Source organism: Anomaloglossus baeobatrachus, chromosome 4, assembly GCF_048569485.1.
Source record: "Anomaloglossus baeobatrachus isolate aAnoBae1 chromosome 4, aAnoBae1.hap1, whole genome shotgun sequence".
Classification (NCBI taxonomy): domain Eukaryota; kingdom Metazoa; phylum Chordata; class Amphibia; order Anura; family Aromobatidae; genus Anomaloglossus; species Anomaloglossus baeobatrachus.
In genome coordinates this window covers 634,408,931-634,426,896 of record NC_134356.1, presented here as the reverse complement: position 1 = coordinate 634,426,896, position 17,966 = coordinate 634,408,931, and the positions used below count along the sequence as shown (strand labels likewise).

At 53.1% G+C, this 17,966-nt stretch overlaps 1 pseudogene; it reads right to left on the bottom strand.

The window, feature by feature from the left end:
- Positions 1-14,360: 14,360 nt before the first annotated feature.
- On the bottom strand, positions 14,361-17,136 carry LOC142302721 (uncharacterized; annotated as a pseudogene).
- Between the last annotated feature and the right edge of the window lie 830 nt (positions 17,137-17,966).

Below are 17,966 nucleotides of genomic sequence, written 5' to 3'. Positions count from 1 at the left end.
CACTCACAGCATCCGGCGATATCGCTTGCTTCTCGGCCTCGATACTGTGCTGTTGTGACCTTCCAGGACCTGACGGAGGATCACATGGCCAGAGGCATGTGGTATCTCCGGATGTTGTGAGTGTGAGCGCGTATGTGCGATATCGTCAGTGTCTGTGTGTGTGAGTGTATGCGATCGGGTGTGTGTGAGTGTATGCGATCGGGTGTGTGTGAGTGGATGCGATCGGGTGTGTGTGAGTGGATGCGATCGGGTGTGTGTGAGTGGATGCGATCGGGTGTGTGAGTGTCGGCAGAGGAGCACGGCGTGCTGGAGGAGGCTGGGAGCAGAGAGGCTGATCATGGGGAAGGCTGGGAGGGGGAGGCTGATGCTGGGGGAGACTGGGAGGGGAAGGCTGATGCTGAAGGAGGCTGGGAGGGGGAGGCTGGGAGGAAGGAGGCTGGGAGGAGAGAGGCTGATCCTGGGGATGGCTGGGAAGGGGAGGCTGATGCTGAGGGAGGCTGGAAGGAGAGAGGCTGATGCTGGGGGAGGCTGAAAGGAGAGAGGCTGAGGCTGGGAGGAGAGAGGCTGATGCTGGGGAAGGCTGATGCTGAGGGAGGCTGGGAGGGGAAAGCTGATGCTGGGGAAGGCTGGGAGGACGGAGGCTGGGAGGAGAGAGGCTGATCCTGGGGAAGGCTGGGAGAGGGAGGCTGATGCTGGGGGAGGCTGGAAGGAGAGAGGCTGATGCTGGGGGAGGCTGGAAGAAGAGAGGCTGATGCTGGGGGAGGCTGATGCTGGGGGAGGCTGGGAGGAGAGAGGCTGATGCTGGGGAAGGCTGGGAGGAGAGAGGCTGATGCTGGGGACAGAGAGGAGAGGCTGATGCTGGGAGGAGAGAGGCTGATGCTGGGATGAGAGAGGCTGATGCTGGGAGGAGAGAGGCTGATGCTGGTGGAGGCTGGGAGGGGGAGGCTGATGCTGGGGGAGGCTGGGACGAGGGAGGCTGATGCTGGTGGAGGCTGATGCTTGGGGAGGCTGATGCTGGGGGAGGCTGGAAGGAGAGAGGCTGATGCTGGTGGAGGCTGATGCTTGGGGAGGCTGATGCTGGGGGAGACTGGGAGGGGAAGGCTTATGCTGAGGGAGGCTGGGAGGGGGAGGCTGGGAGGAAGGAGGCTGGGAGGAGAGAGGCTGATCCTGGGGAAGGCTGGGAACGGGAGGCTGATGCTGAGGGAGGCTGGAAGGAGAGAGGCTGATGCTGGGGGAGGCTAGAAGGAGAAAGGCTGATGCTGGTGGAGGCTGATGCTTGGGGAGGCTGATGCTGGGGGAGACTGGGAGCGGAAGGCTGATGCTGAGGGAGGCTGGGAGGGGGAGGCTGGGAGGAAGGAGACTGGGAGGAGAGAGGCTGATCCTGGGGAAGGCTGGGAAGGGGAGGCTGATGCTGAGGGAGGATGGAAGGAGAGAGGCTGATGCAGGGGGAGGCTGGAAGGAGAGAGGCTGAGGCTGGGAGGAGAGAGGCTGATGCTGGGGAAGGCTGATGCTGAGGGAGGCTGGGAGGGGAAAGCTGATGCTGGGGAAGGCTGGGAGGACGGAGGCTGGGAGGAGAGAGGCTGATCCTGGGGAAGGCTGGGAGAGGGAGGCTGATGCTGGAGGAGGCTGGAAGGAGAGAGGCTGATGCTGGCGGAGGCTGATGCTGGGGGAGGCTGGAAGGAGAGAGGCTGATGCTGGTGGAGGCTGATGTTTGGGGAGGCTGGGAGAGGGAGGCTGATGCTGAGGGAGGCTGGGAGGAGGGAGGCTGGGAGAGGTAGGCTGAGAGAAGAGAGGCTGATGCTGGGGGAGGCTGATGCTGGGGGAGGCTGGGAGAGGGAGGCTGATGCTGGGGGAGGGTGGGAGGAGGGAGGCTGGGAGGAGAGAGGCTGATGCTGGGGAAGGCTGGGAGGAGAGAGGCTGATGCTGGGGACAGAGAGGAGAGGCTGATGCTGGGAGGAGAGAGGCTGATGCTAGGACGAGAGAGGCTGATGCTGGGAGGAGAGAGGCTGATGCTGGGAGGAGAGAGGCTGATGCTGGGGGCAGAGAAGCTGATGCTGGGGGCAGAGAGGCTGATGCTGGTGCAGCATGGGGGATGGAGCACGATGGGGGGGTGCGCAGCATCGGGGATGGAGCATGATGGGGGGGTGCGCAGCACCGGGGATGGAGCACGATGGGGAGTGCGGAGTATGGCGGATGGAGCACGTTTGGGAGTGCGCAGCATGGCGGATGGAGCACGTTTGGGAGTGCGCAGCATGGCGGATGGAGCACGTTTGGGAGTGCGCAGCATGGGAGATGGAGCACGATGGGGGGTGCGCAGCATAGGGGATGGAGCACGATGGGGAGTGCGCTGCATGGGGGATGGAGCACGATGGGGAGTGCGCTGCATGGGGGATGGAGCACGTTTGGGAGTGCGCACCTCCCCCCAACACACACACACACACACACACACACGCGCGCGCGCACTGCACAACACACAACACACCACACACACACACACTGGGAACCACAAACAACTGCCCTACACAGACACCCACACACACAGACAACGCTGCACACACACAACACCCAACACACAAACATCGCGGCACACACAAATATACGCACATACCGCACAACACACACATTGCACAAAACATACCTCCCCCAAAACACACCACACACACACAAACCGCGCAACACACATACAACGCTACAGACACACAGCGCTCCACAAACAACGCAACACACGCAACACACATACAACACCGCTCTCACCCCCCGTCACACCCAGACAACACCCAGAACATGTACAGCCCCTACACAAACACTTGGTAACTACACACAACAACATCTATATATATATATATAACAAAAATCATACATGAACTACACAATACGTAAATTCTAGAATACCCGATGCGTAGAATCGGGCCACCTTCTAGTTGATTAATAATGGTTAATTGTGCTGTGACCGACCTCCATCCACAATAAAAGATGAGAGTTGTTTAATTTTGATAAAGCTCTCCTAATAAAGTTTGTATTTTGGTTAATTTGGTCTCGGAGTGGTTAATCGGACATGGGAGGGTCTCAGCAGTCTTACGTTTGAACAAACAAGCTATAGCTCAGACGACCTCCACAATACTTGATACTGTTTTACCGCCTGTGTAAAACAAAAAAAAATCTTCAATACAGACATCTTAAATTCACGTTTTTCAGTGTTCTGTAATCGTAATGAAAATGACCTTTTAGCAATGTAGCTGCCAAACCGGTAGGAGCAATTGTTTTTACAATGCCACCAGTCCCAACTATAGTAGATGTCAAAGCATTATAAACGAATGTCTTTCCAGAACCTCCTGCACCAGATAAAAAAAATCATTTTTGTGACGTGGTTGGATTATTAACTGCATTCATGATTGCTTCAAAGGCGCCTCGTTGTTCTAGGTTTATCAGAAACTGCAGTCATTCAGATTCATGTTTCTCCCTTTAAACATCAAGAATGTCACACATTTGATACGCATCTGATGGGGAAGGTAGTCCACAACTTTTGCAATTGTAGCGCCCTGGAAAACCAGGTAGATGTACACATAGGCCCCCGCATAACACCTATCCCACACAGGGATAAATCAGCTGACCTGAAACCCTAGTCACCCCCCCAGGGAAGGACAGACACACAGTGGGCTAGACCAGGCGGATAGGGAACGCCCACCTAGGGGTCTGGAGAGCTCGGGGCGGGAAAACAGTTAGATAAGTTTACGACCACGTTCAAGTTGGCGTGGAGGTGCCAGGGTCGGAGCCCTGACACCTTGGCTAGGTGGCAGACGGTAGCCAGAGTCTGCTCGAGATGGGAAGACGGCTACGAGGGATCCGAGGTGGACCGGGACAGGGTTGGAACCCACCGGTACCGACACCGGATAACCGACCCGGAAACCGTGTGCACAGAGGGGGTACTTAGACCCTGAAGCCAGGACCGGCACCGACGGCCTAGCTAATTAACCAATTGAGGGCAGGATTTTAGGTCCTGTCCCAACCTAAGTCCCGAAAAGTAGACAACCACCCACAGAGAGGGATAGGGCAACCACCAGGGCCCGTAGATCCCAAGGGTCAACGTCAGACGGGCACGGCTCCCAACCAAAGGACCGAGAGTAGACACCCGTGTTTCAAACCAGGAAGCCCTACCTACAACACACTGCGTGCAGAGGAGAGAGACTTTGACTACCAGCCCGGGTGTGGGATCAGATACACCTGTCTGCGGCAGCCGGCCACCATCACCTTGGTTTACCACAGGACTTGTGTGCTTTATTTGACCGTAACATCCCCGGCCTGGCCGGGTGTGCCGGCCCCTGCAATCACCATCCTCAGCATAGAGACACTGGGCCCCAGGACATCCATCCCTACCCAGGGGTTAACATCCAGCTGCCAGCCCAACGTCACCGGAAGACCCGCAACGGCAGCGGTGGTGCTGCATCTCACCACACACTGTGGGTGGCGTCACAGACATTTTACAACCAATCCCATATAAATACGTTCCCCTTTATTCGGAGTGTCCGCGCGACCTCCGGGTCCGGAGAACCCCTCAAGCCGTACCGCAGATCCAGATCCGAGCAGCACTGGCTGCTGGCACGGGGGCGGCACACAATCTTTAACAAACTGTCGTAAGTGGTCTTGGATATCGGCAAGTGTTTGCTGCTTGGCCATATATTCGCTGTGAGTCAGGAGGAAGTCTTCGATCATGTTATTTATATAGTTGTTGTATAAATCAAGTCCACTTGTGATGTTGGCGTGGTTCAGGATTGCAGCAAATAGCTGTCGAAGCTCACCGGGCATTCTAAATAAAGATGCTTCTTCAATGGTTTTCTCCCACTCTGAGTAATCATGCAATAATCCCATAGCCCTTGCTGCCAGAATATAAATTTCATATGTGTGTCCTTCCACTGTTCTCAGATCTTCGAATGATCTAGTGTACCGCCGCTCGGATCCGTGCTCGTACTGCAGGTGGTGGCTCGAGCCTCTCACGGACCCAGGGGGTCACGTCGCTCTGCAAGGGAGTTGGCGCTACACGCGGGGACTTGGGTGAGTAGTTCCACGGCCGGGGCCGTGGTCATTTGGTTTGGATTGTAAGTTCGTGACTCCACCCACGGGTTGTGGTGAATGGATGGACACCACCGCTGCCGTTAACTAGGCCTCCCGAGGATGGTGTTGCGCAGCTTGGTGTTGACCCCTCCGTGGGTAGGGGAGCGATGGTCCCGGGGGCCCGAGGGAGGTGCTGAGGCGGGGGAGCGGGTTGGACGCTGGTGCGGTGCGCAGCCCGAAGGCACTGGTGTACTCACTCTGACACAATACACTGGAGTCTCTGGTAAACCAAATGGAGTGATGAACGGGGCCCGCAGCCGGCTGCAGCTTCTCCCGGTATAGGTTTGTGGTTTCCGCCTTTCTCCTGCACCTCTGTGAGTAAATGTTTGACTCCTATGTCTAGACACCGGTAATCCGCTTCCCGACTTGTATATGCCGTAGGAGCCCGTTTGCCTGCAGACGCTGGCCCTTTGAGTCTCTATGCCTTGGCGGTGGCTCTACCCTGTATGGTTGGGCTGTTGTCTTCTAACGGGACTTGTGTGGGATAGGTCCTTAAGTCCAGTCCGCAATCAGTTGATTTGACTCGGCCCTGTCGGTTCGGGGCTTCGTCTGGGTCTGAGTACCCCTCCTGGTGCTCCGGTTTCCAATCAGTTCCCCGGTTCGGTACCGGCGGGCCACCGCCCGACCCCGGTCACTACGGTTTCACCGGCTGTAATCCCAGCTCCTGCAGGTGGCCACCACCGTCTGCCTCCTTGCCAAAGGTGACTGGGCTCCGACCCAGCCACCGGAGTAGTCTATGGCAGGCCTGGGCGCAGGTCTGCCCTTGGACTCAACCTCCCTCCTTCACTGTCAAAACTACTCTGCACTATCAACTTGAACTTATGTCTGTGTTTTCCCGCCTCCACGCCTTTGAACTCCTCGGTGGGCGGAGCCAACTGCCTGGCTCTGCCCCCCTGGTGTGGACATCAAATCTGGAGGGTGGTGACAAGGTTTTTAGTTTGACTGATGTCACCTAAGCGGGAGGGGATGTGGTGTTGTGTGTGACTACCTGGGATAACCTGACTAATCCAGGGCGTCACATTCCCCCTTGGTTTAATGCAGACCGTCCGTGGGCTGCCCGTCCATCACCGGTTTATTTCTGTTTCTGAAAAATAGAAAAACGGGAACATAGTACAAGTATACTAACATTTGTACAAACTTTTCAACACTTTTACTTTTTTTTTTATTAATACAGGAACCGGGTCCTCCAGTCACCCACCCAAACAACCTAGCCTTGACGCTGCCCCTAAGAAGTGGGCAGCACCCCTTTTCCCCAGTCCAGGAACGGGCCCAGGTGTGTTTAACGGGACAGGTTTCACAGTCCTTTCAGAGGCCCCACATCCAGGGGACCCCTGACTCGGAGGATGGCCACCGGTTGTAGTGGTGGCGGGCCTCGGCCAACAGCTTCCCGCAGGCCCATCCTCCAGTCTGCCTCTCCGGAGGCGGTGAAACCGGACGGCCGGTAAAGGGAAGGGTTATTTAGATGCCCAATAGATCTTGGGTGGCCTGCCAGTTTTCGGCCTTGTCTTTTGTAAAAACAGGGGCAAAACAAAGTCCCAACGGGGACGGGCAGTAGGGTCCCAACGGGGACTGTGTCACTTGGGCAGCCGTGTTCCGCTGCCTTTAACTTTGTCAATCAGGTGAAAGCCTCGGGTGATTAGTGCTCATTCATTCAGCTATTTACACAATCAACATATTGCACCCCTAAATGGCAGTCTCCCTGTACTTAAGCGGGGGCCTACCTAGGTTAGGGCGTGCGGACCTCCTGGGCCCAGTGTTGTCAGTGGGACGAAGGGGACAACTGGTCGCTCTTCCCATGTGTCAGGTATGGTAGGTAGAGACCTACGGGGACGTAGTATAGGTGCATCCCTGGGCGCTTGTTCGGGTGGCTCGCTGGTGGGCGTTTCCGTTTCTCTCTTTTCCACAGGTTGTGGGAACATTATCATGGGAACAATTACCGCACCATTCTACATAGGCCAGTCCGCTGGGAAGTCACCCATCACGGTATGAATCACCTCTTTCTTCTTTTCCCCGCTCAGCACGGGAACCGGAGCCTCATCCACCAGCCTCAAGGGGTCCGGGCATCTCTTCAGGTGGTTCCTGGAAATGGTGGCCGTGGTCTTCCCCTGGTCGCGACTGATCAGATAGGTCTTCTCGTTTTCCCATCCAGGGGGCTGTATGACATATGGGGTCCTTTCCCACTAGTCGTCGAGCTTATGCGTCCTCCTCTTGCGCTTCAGTATCACATCCCTGGGTTCAAAGGGGGCACCCGGAGCCTGCTTGTTGAAGCGCTGCTCTTGCTTTTCTCGGCTCTGGCGCAGATTCCTTTCCACATACTCCTGGATCTGTCGGTACTGCATCTGTCGCTTGGCATCCCACTTGTTAGTGGAGGAAAGGACTACGGGTGCCTCTATGTCCATTTCTAGGTCAGGCTCTCATCAGATATGCAGGCGTGCACTTGGTGGAACTGCAGGGGATGTTATTGTACATGTCCACCAGGTCAGGCAACTTCTCCGGCCACAGGTTCCTCGCCTCCAACGGTAGTGTCTTTAGGAGGTTCAGGACCAGGTGATTCATGTTCTCACACATCCCGTTAGTCTGGGCATGGTATGGCGTAGTCCGGATCCTCTTACACCCGTACAAGTGACAGAACTCTTGGAACACCTCCGCTTCAAAGGCCGAGCCCTGGTCTGTGAGCACCCTTTCCGGGTAGCCATGAGGTCAGCAGAAGTAGGCCTGGAAAGCTCTAGCTGCAGTATGGCCCGTCAAATCTTTAACAGGGACAACCACCATGAACCTGGAGTAGTGGTCTACAATGGTCAGGGCATAGGTATACCCGCTTCGGCTGGGCGCGAGCTTGACGTGGTCTAGGGCAACATACTCCAATGGCTGGTGAGTGACGATTGGCTGTAGGGGGGCCTTCTGGCTGGCTTCGTCCCGCCTTCTCAGTGTGCAGGGACCACATTCTCGACACCAGGCCTCCACAGACTCCCGCATCCCACTCCAATAGAACCGCTCTCTCAGCAACATCTCCAGCTTTTTCCAACCAAAGTGTCCGGCGCCATCATGGTAGGCCTGCAGGACCCTGGGCACACTGGCTTGGGGGACCACCACCTGGCGGACCTTCTCATGGGTCTTCGGATTGATCATTTCCCTCTACAGCTTCCCATGATGTAAGTACAGCCGGTTTCTCTCTTTCCACAGCCGTTGAGCTTCTGAGGGGGCTGTGGAATCCATCCTGGAGAAGCCCTGCGCGATCATGGCTTTAACCAGCTGGATCGCAGGTTCCTGGTCCTGAGCTTCTTGCCACCCCTGGCCGGGCAGCGGGTCAAGGTTCACCTGCTGTTGGTTAACGCAGGGCTTCTCGTCTCGTGGCTGATGGAATGCGGGTAGCTCAAGTTCTTCAAGGTCGTCGTCCTCCACCCCTTCATCGGGTAGATGCGGCATCCGAGACAGCGCATCCGCATTAGTGTTCTTGCGGCCGGCCCTGTACTTGATAGTGAAATCATAATTGGACAGTCGAGCCATCCACCGATGCTCCAGGGCGCCCAGCTTGGCCGTATCTAGGTGTGTCAACGGATTGTTGTCCGTGTAGGCAGTAAACTTCACCGCCGCGAGGTAATGCTTGAATCTTTCAGTTATTGCCCACACGAGGGCTAAGAACTCAAGCTTGAAGGAGCTGTAATTTTCAGGGTTCCTTTCCGTCGGCCGGAGTTTTCTGCTAGCATAGGCGATCACCCTTTCCTTCCCATCCTGTACCTGGGACAGGACCGCACCTAGGCCCACATTGCTGGCATCGGTGTAGAGGATGAACGGGAGGCCGTAGTCTGGGTTGGCCAGGATTTCTTCGCCCGTCAGGGCTGACTTCAACTGGTGGAAGCACTCCTCATGTTTCTCTCTCCAGACAAAGGGGGGGCCGGGGGCTCTCCCATTCTTAGTTTGTCCCACAAGGAGGTCTTGCATGGACGCGGCCATCTTCGTGTACCCCTTGATGAAACGGCGGTAGTAGCCCACCAGGCCCAGGAACTGCCTCACTTCCCTCACCGTGGTTGGTCGCGGCAAGCTCTGGATGTCAGCAACCTTCTCCGGATCCGGGGCTACACCTTCTGCGCTCACCACATGTCCAAGATATTGCACCTTGGGTTTCAGCAGATGGCACTTAGAGGGCTTCAGCTTCATCCCATATTTGGAGAGGGCTGCAAACACTTCTGCCAGGTGCTCCAGGTGGGCCTCATACGTCTTGAAATACACAATCACATCATCAAGATACAATAAAACAGTCTCGAAGTTGAGATGCCCCAAGCAGCACTCCATGAGCTGTTGGAAGGTCCGCGTGGCATTGCACAGTCCGAACGGCATACTGTTGAACTCGCAGAGTCCCATGGGGGTAGCAAATGCTGTCTTCTCGCGGTCTTCTGGTGCAACCGCCACCTGCCAGTATCCACTGGTAAGGTCAAGGGTAGAGAAATAATTAGCAGTTTTTAGTGCAGCCAGCGACTCTTCAATGCGGAGGAGAGGGTAGGCATCTTTATGCGTTATCTGATTGATCTTCCGGTAATCCACACACATTCTCATGGTACCGTCTTTCTTCTTTACCAGCACCAATGGAGCTGCCCAGGGACTACAACAATCCCGGATGACCCCTGCCTCTTTCATGTTCCTCAACATGTTTTTGGCACATTGATAGTGTGTTGGTGGAATCGGCCTATACCTCTCCTTGATGGCTGGATGTGTGCCTGTGGGGATATGATGTTGAACCCCTTTAATCCTCCCGAAATCTAGCGGGTGCTTGCTGAAAACCTGCCCGTACTCCCGTACTACCCTGTATACCCCATCTTTGTGGTGTACCGGGGTGGATTCGGTGCCGACATCTAACTCCCGGCACCACCCCTCTAGTGGTGTAGATGGTGTGTCACTGCTCATGTTGGGTGTAGGGGTAGTGGGGGTGGTCTCATGGATGGCGTGGGGGTCGATGGTAAACAGCTTAGCTATGGTGGCATAGCGGGGGAGCCTAACCTCTTCCTCCCCGCAATTCAGCACTCTCACAGGCGCTCTCCCCTTTTTGACGTCAATCACCCCTCTGGCTACCATCACGGTGGGCCAGTGCTCCGAAGGCGAAGGTTCTACCAACGCTGGGTAATCCCGTCCCTGGGGGCCCACTGCTGCCCTACACCAAATCATCATTTCGCTCCTTGGCGGGACCACCAAAGGGGCTGCGTCCATCACTCGCACTCCACCAATCTCTCCACCCGTCAGGTTCACTTGCTGCCGGTGCAGGAGGGCCCGGATTTCACGCTGTAGGGCCCTCTGCCGACCTCCTCCTGCAGTGGCAGACAGTTGCTGCAGCAAGCTCAACACCTCTCCCATACAGTGCTCAATCACATTGGTCCCTAGGACACCTTTTGGGTTACGGTCACTGGACTCATTCAGCACCACAATCATCCCTTGGCATTTCAGCTGGGTCTGTCCCATGGTAAGGGTCACCCCCCGGAGTCCCACTTGGGTCATAGGGAGCCCATTGGCCGCAATAACGGTCATGCTATCATCGGGAGGGGCAAGTTCACTATCGGCCCAAAATCGCTGGTACAATGAATAAGGCATAGTGGTTACCTACGATGCAGTGTCCAACAGAGCCATGGTCGGGACGCCGTCCACTGTCAGAGAGATGATGGGCCGGCCTCCTACAAACCGGTCTCTCCAATCAGCCGGGCCATGGGGGTCTACTCCTGAGGATTGGCCCTTGGCCTCAGGGGTTGCTCGTTTAACGGGCATCTCCTAGAGTAATGGCCAGGCTTGTTGCACGTGTAGCACACAGGTGGCCCGTACCGTGGATCAGTGTTCTTCCTCCGCTGCATCCAAGGGACGTCCTCCGGGCTGTCGGCGAGCTGGATCTTCTCCTGGGGCTTGACTCTCATCGGGAGCTGGAGTGTGGCGAGGATCCGAGTGAGATCTTCATTCATGTGTCGGACCTGCGAGGCCAGCGCTTCTATCGTCCCGACTTGTGCGGCAGGGGCCGGTAGAGCCAAGGGAGGGGGTGCTACCGACACAGGAGCGGTTTCGACCGGCCAAGGGGCCACGTCAGGGGTGCCAACAGTTGGTGCTTGCAAAGCCTTGATGGCCCGCTCCTTTAGTACCGTAAAGTCTAGGTCGGCGTGCTCCAAAGTCCATAACCGCAGTTGTTTGTGATCTTCGGCAGACCCCAGTCCCTGAAGAAACTGCTCCACTAACATCTTGTTGCTGTCGGCCTCACTGATGGTGTCCACCCACCTCAGTGTCCGGAGGGCCGTCTGCAAGCGCAAGGCATAGTCTCGTATACTGTCCGCTGGCCGTTGCCGACACTGGTAGAACTGCATCCGCAACTCGGCCTCGGTGCGTGTTTCAAAGGCGGTCTGGAGTTTCTCGAAGATAGTGGTCACTGAAGCCCAGTCCGCGTCTGCCCAAGTCTCCGTCTCCTGCTCGGCCGCGCCGGTCAGCTGCCCTAGCACTACCGTCGCACGCTGGCTACCCGTCATGGCATACAGGTCAAGGATAGTGTTTCTCTTTTTCCGGAACACCTGCAAGGCATCAGGCTTCCCATCGTACTGGGGTAGCCAGGTAGCACCGGGCACGTATGGCAGGGAGATCGGCATTACTTGGGCAATTGCTGGACCTGCGGCCTCCCCTGCTCCTGTGACCGGAGCGAGGGCCACCACGTTCCCGTCTTCGGGCTCCGCTGCTCCTGCAGCTGACGCGCTTTCGCCATCTCCGGTAGGTACGGACATTTTCTTCCCGTTCCTCCTTGGTCTTTTCCGAGCACTTCACTTGCTTTTTGCTCCGCTCCGCTCTCAGGGGGCGGGGCTTTGCTTTTGCGCCCTCTCTGTTCAGGGAAGACGGCTCGGGCGGGAACTTTTCACGCCCAAGATGGCGGATTCTCCAATAAGGCACACTTCCACAGGTAAGTGGACGGTTCTATCCTGTTCGCAGACGCCAGAAGAGTCGATGTGTACCGCCCCGCGGGCTCGGCTGCGAGCGCCGAGCCACTCGGATCCGTGCTCATACTGCAGGTGGTGGCTCGAGCCTCTCACGGACCCGGGGGTCACATCGCTCTGCAAGGGAGTTGGCGCTACACGCAGGGACTTGGGTGAGGAGTTCCACGGCCAGGGTCGTGGTCGTTTGGTTTAGATTGTAAGTTCGTGACGCCACCCATGGGTTGTGGTGAATGGACACCACCGCTGCCGTTAACTAGGCCTCCCGAGGACGGTGTTGCGCAGCTTGGTGTTGACCCCTCCATGGGTAGGGGAGCGATGGTCCCGGGGGCCCGAGGGAGGTGCTGAGGTGGGGGAGCGGGTTGGACGCTGGTGCGGTGCGCGGCCCAAAAGTACTGGTGTACTCACTCTGACACAATACACTGGAGTCTCTGGTAAACCAAACAGAGTGATGAACGGGGCCCACAGACGGCTGCAGCTTCTCCCAGTATAGGTTGGTGGTTTCCGCCTTTCTCCTGCACCCCTGTGTGTAAATGTTTGACTCCTATGCCTAGACACCGGTAGTCCGCTTCCCGACTATATGCCATAAGAGCCCGTTTGCCTGCAGACGCTGGCCCTTTGGGTCTCTATGCCTTGGCGGTGGCTCTACCCTGTATGGTTGGGCTGTTGTCTTCTAACGGGACTTGTGTGGGAAAGGTCCTTAAGTCCAGTTCGCAATCAGTTGATTTGACTCAGCCCTGTCGGTTCGGGGCTTCGGCTGGATCTGAGTACCCCTCCTGGTGCTTCGGTTTCCAATCGGTTCCCCGGTTTGGTACCGGCGAGCCACCGCCCGACCCCGGTCCCTACGGTTCCACCGGCTGTAATCCCGGCTCCTGCAGGCGGCCACCACCGTCTGCCTTCTTGCCAAAGGTGACTGGGCTCCGACCCAGCCACCGGAGTAGTCTATGGCAGGCCTGGGCGCAGGTCTACCCTTGGACTCAACCTCCCTCCTTCACTGTCAAAACTACTCTGCACTGTCAACTTGAACTTGTGCCTGTGTTTTCCACCTCCAGGCCTGTGAACTCCTCGGTGGGCTCCGCCCCCCCTGGTGTGGACATCAAACCTGGAGGGTGGTGACAAGGTTTTTAGTTTGACTGATGTCACCTAATCGGGAGGGGGTGTGCAGTTGTGTGTGACTACCTGGGATGACCTGACTAGTCCAGGGCGTCACACTAGCACCTGTAAACAACATAAAGAAAATAATTAACAATGATAAAAACGTCAGGATGATCTAATAACATACAATTAGCTGAATAAGACTTACCTTTGATATGCATCAGGAGTAGGCGCAGCGAAAATCTTTCCATATCTTGTGGCGAGACAGAGTACATTCTTGGAAGGATCTTATCAGCACCTCTTTTTCTTGTCTTTAAAAACTTATTTGTCCAGACATAATGGTATGGTATTTCACAATATAAATACTGACATGCTGACGGATCAGTTTGGTTTAGAATTAACCATTTGGTAAGTTTAGTGCCATCACGCTGAGCTTTTTCCAGAGAACGCTGCTCCACTCCATCCTTAAAGTAAACTGATTGCTGGAAAGGAAGTTGTTCTGGAAGTCTTCCTACAGCATGGGAATGAGCAGACATCTCCTATTTTCCCAGCCGCCACATTGCTTCAGGCGATGCCAAATATTGTGTGTCGATATAAGTCTTAAGGGTACTTTACACGCTGTGATATCGGTACCGGTTTCGCTAGCAAGCGTACCCGCTCCCGTCGGTTGTGCGTCACGGGCAAATCGCTGCCCGTGGCGCACAACGCTCAGACCCGTCACACTACTTACCTGCCTAGTGACGTCGCTGTGACCGGCGAACCGCCTCCTTTCTAAGGGGGTGGTTCGTTCGGCGTCACAGCGACGTCACTAAGCGGCCACCCAATAGAAGCGGAGGGGCGGAGATGAGCAGGACGAACATCCCGCCCAACTTCTTCCTTCCTCATTGCGGGCGGCCGCAGGTAAGGTGAGGTTCCTCGTTCCTGCGGTGTCACACATAACGATGTGTGCTGCCACGGGAACGACGAACAACCTGCGTCCTGCAGCAGCAACGATATTTGGGAAATGGACAGCGTGTCAACGATCAACGATAAGGTGAGTATTTTTGATCGTTAGCGGTTGCTCGTACAAGTCACACGCAACGACGTCGCTAACGAGAAGGGATGTGCGTCACAAATTCCGTGACCCCAATGACCTCTTTTTAGCAATGTTGTTGCGTGTAAAGCGGCCTTTAATCTCGTCCCAGTGGTAGGTGTCGGTGTTGCTGGCTTCGTTCACTTGAACGATAGCTGCATCATGTCCTTGTACACGTACTTGAAAATATATTTGACGGTCTGGATGGAAGAGCAGATGTCCACATTTATGTGTGCGTTGTATTTCTGAGAGAGGTAGGGGGTTGTATGGTACAACCCAGCGGCTGTCAACTTCCACGTCCCTAATCTTGAGCTTAACCCCTTCAGCCCCCGGGCACTTTCCGTTTTTGCGTTTTTGTTTTTTGCTCCTTTTCTTCCGAGAGCCGTAACTTTTTTATTATTCCGTCAATCTTGCCATATGAGGGCTTGTTTTTTGTGGGACGAGTTGTACTTTTAAATGAAACCATAGGTTTTATCATATATTGTACTGGAAAACAGCAAAAAAATTCCAAGTGTGGAAAAACTGCAAAAAAAGTGTGATCGCACAATAGTTTTTGGGATGTTTTATTCACCGTGTTCACTATATGATAAAACTGATGTATCTATGTGATGCCTCAGGTCGGTGCGAGTTTGTAGACACCAAACATGTATAGGTTTACTTGTATCTAAGGGGTTATAAAAAATTCACAAGTTTGTCCAATAAAAGTGGCGCACGTTTTGCACCATTTTCCGAAACACGTAGCGTTCTTATTTTTTGGGATCTATGGCTCAGTGATAGCTTATTTTTTGTGTCTCGAGCTGACGTTTATAATGGTACCATTTTTGCGCAGATGCTACGTTTTGATCGCCTGTTATTGCATTTTGCGTAAAACTTGCGGCGACCAAAAAACGTAATTTTGGCATTTGGAATTTTTTTGCCACTACGCCGTTTACCAATCAGATTAATTGATTTTATATTTTGATAGATCGGGCATTTCTGAACGCGGCGATACCAAATATGTGTATATTTATTTATTTTTTAACCCTTTAATTTTCAATGGGGGGAAAGGGGGGTGATTTGAACTTTTAGGTTTTTGTTTTTTTTTTATTTTTTAAAACTTTTTTTTTACTTTTTTTTTAATTTTACTAGTCCCCCTAGGGGGCTATAGCAATCAGCAATCCGATCGCTGATCGCTATCTGCTGATCATAGCAATACAGCTGTAAACAGCAGATTCAGTCACTTTGGTTTTCCCTCTGCTCTCAGCCGAGGGAAAACGAAAGTGAAACAGCATAGCAGCAGGCGTCATCACATGACCCTGTGCTACGATGGCAACCACCGATAGTCACGTGATAACACACGTGACTTCCGGTGGGGGCGGCGGTAAGTAAAAAACATGGCCGCGCGCATTTAAATCTTGCTGCCAGACTTTGGCAGCAAGATTTAAGGGGTTAATGGCCGCGGGTGGAAGCGATTCCACCCGCGGCTAGCAGGCACACATGTCAGCTGTTGAAAACAGCTGATATGTGTGCCGATCCACGCCGCCTGCCCGCGGCAGGGGGCGGGGATTAACGGGACACGATCCTGGACGGATAGATCCGTCCAAGGTCGTGAAGGGGTTAATCCCATCTTTTCGTCTGTGATATACTGGATAACCATCCACATTAATATTTGTTTCTTCCCTGAAGTCTTTTAGAAACTTTTTGGAGCATGTCCGGATTCCTTTTACATCTTCCATGCACGGTGAATTTCTATTGTGTTCTCCACAGAGCCCATGAATCATGCAGCTGGTGACAACATTGTAAAGCTCCTTGTTATTATCCAAGTCAGGAATTTCTGCACAAACAGCATTGTCACAATCGAAACTTGTCTTCGTTTTCCAGAATTAAGAGCATATGGCAATGAGGAAGACCTGAAACAATAAATGGATGCATTAAATGTACATTATTAATAATTTCATTCTTAACATTACTGTTACGAACATTCAGATGAATCTCTGTAATACCTCTTTTTTGAAATTCAATGACGTAGGTGTATGCCTTCACTTTTCCCATCACTCCTCCTTTTTTTGCAGTCAAGTCATTTAGTAACTCTTGTAGCTTTAAGTGGATTATATTAGATACCAAATCTGGGCGGTCTATTGCTGCTTCATGTTGTAAAAGGCCTTTCTTCCCACTTTGGGTTGCAAGTGAACGTAATAAATAAATCCGGTTATCCAAATTTTGCTACCAAGGTCATCACATCTTGGTATTTCTGTGTCATGGCACGTTTTCCACCGGTAAAAGAAGAGGGAAGTATGACGATGTGACCCAGTCTCAGATCTTGTTGTTCAGCCCTACTGTTGATATAATCCATAAGCCCGACATATAATTCTACTCTGAGTTTCTTTTGGTTTTGTCTGTTCCAGTCCAGTCGCTGCGCTTCAACCTTTAGGTAGGCATCAATTATGTATTGTTGTGTCAGCTTGCCGGAATGTAACAGCGGGTTGAAGGATTGTCAATCCTGAAGGCGGTACTCATAGAATTCCCTCATCGACACATTCCTGTTTTTTTTTCTTGTTCCCCTGCATCGTGACTGATATCTTCCTGTTCTTCATCGTCACCATCCTCCATTTCATGACTTTGCCTTTTTGCAGTTCTCCTTTGCTTCCGTATTCCAGGTTGCCATCCGTGTTCACCATACGGAAAGAGGAGTGGATACACCATTGGATCACAGTTTGGGTTATGGTACACAATATTCTCTAGTCCTCGCTGCCCAATGGGATGAACGGCAATGTCTCTTTTGATCGGCGGCTCTCCATCATTGGAGACAAACACAGCTGCAATTTTATTGGCTGTCGGCAAGTTGTATTGGTGAGGGTCGTGTTGTCTATCCTTTGTTATCCACATTTTGATTTTATGCTGGTCGTAGCCAGGCTGCTCAATCAAATCCTTCATCATCTTGAAAGCCTGAGCAATTGGGTTGATACAGTATCTCTGAGTAAACAGTCAATAGTATTCATTATGTCCCTCTTGCATCCATCATTTTGCTCGTTATTTAATCGTTGAATGTTTGCATACTCAGGATCCAATATGTAGAGTTGTGAATATGAAGGAGTATCAGATCTAAAGAAAGGACAAATATATTTTTAATTATTAAAAAAGAGCAGGAATTAATTAAAAATGTACATTTAATTGTATGCTGGTCTTTTATCTCAGAGAAGTTGATGTACGGTGGTAAACTTGTCCGTGAATGACTAAAACGGGTGGGCCACCGGAAAATTTAATTGACTGAAATCCAAAGGATGCAAAGGCAAAAGCATTGTTGTACTTTCTAATGTTCTTTCAAAAACATTTTCCCTCGTTCGTATCTTCAGTTAACCACGCTTGAAACTGCTGAGGATAGTCATTTAATTCTCGTAAGTGTATGGTACCACTTCCGCAGCAGGACACAAACTTTGCACTGTGTAATTTTTCTTTCCAAAAGTGAGATGCAATCACTACACGTAACGTCTCGCTTTCCCACGTGCTGTTCACTGGGTATATTCTGTGCATTTCTTGCTGCATACCTCGAAGGTGGGGGCAGTTTACGTCGATGGGCATTGTTGTTTTCAACTTCCGCAGGTGTCAAATTCATTCTTGGTTGACGCTGGGTATATATATCAGCTTCCCTTCTTTCTGTCGTTCGGTTGATATAAACCTTTTGATATCTCTCTCTGTCCTTAACAATCCGCTCAGCTGTTCGTTGTTGATAAGCAATCCTACGATTTTGTCGATATTGTTGTTGTCAG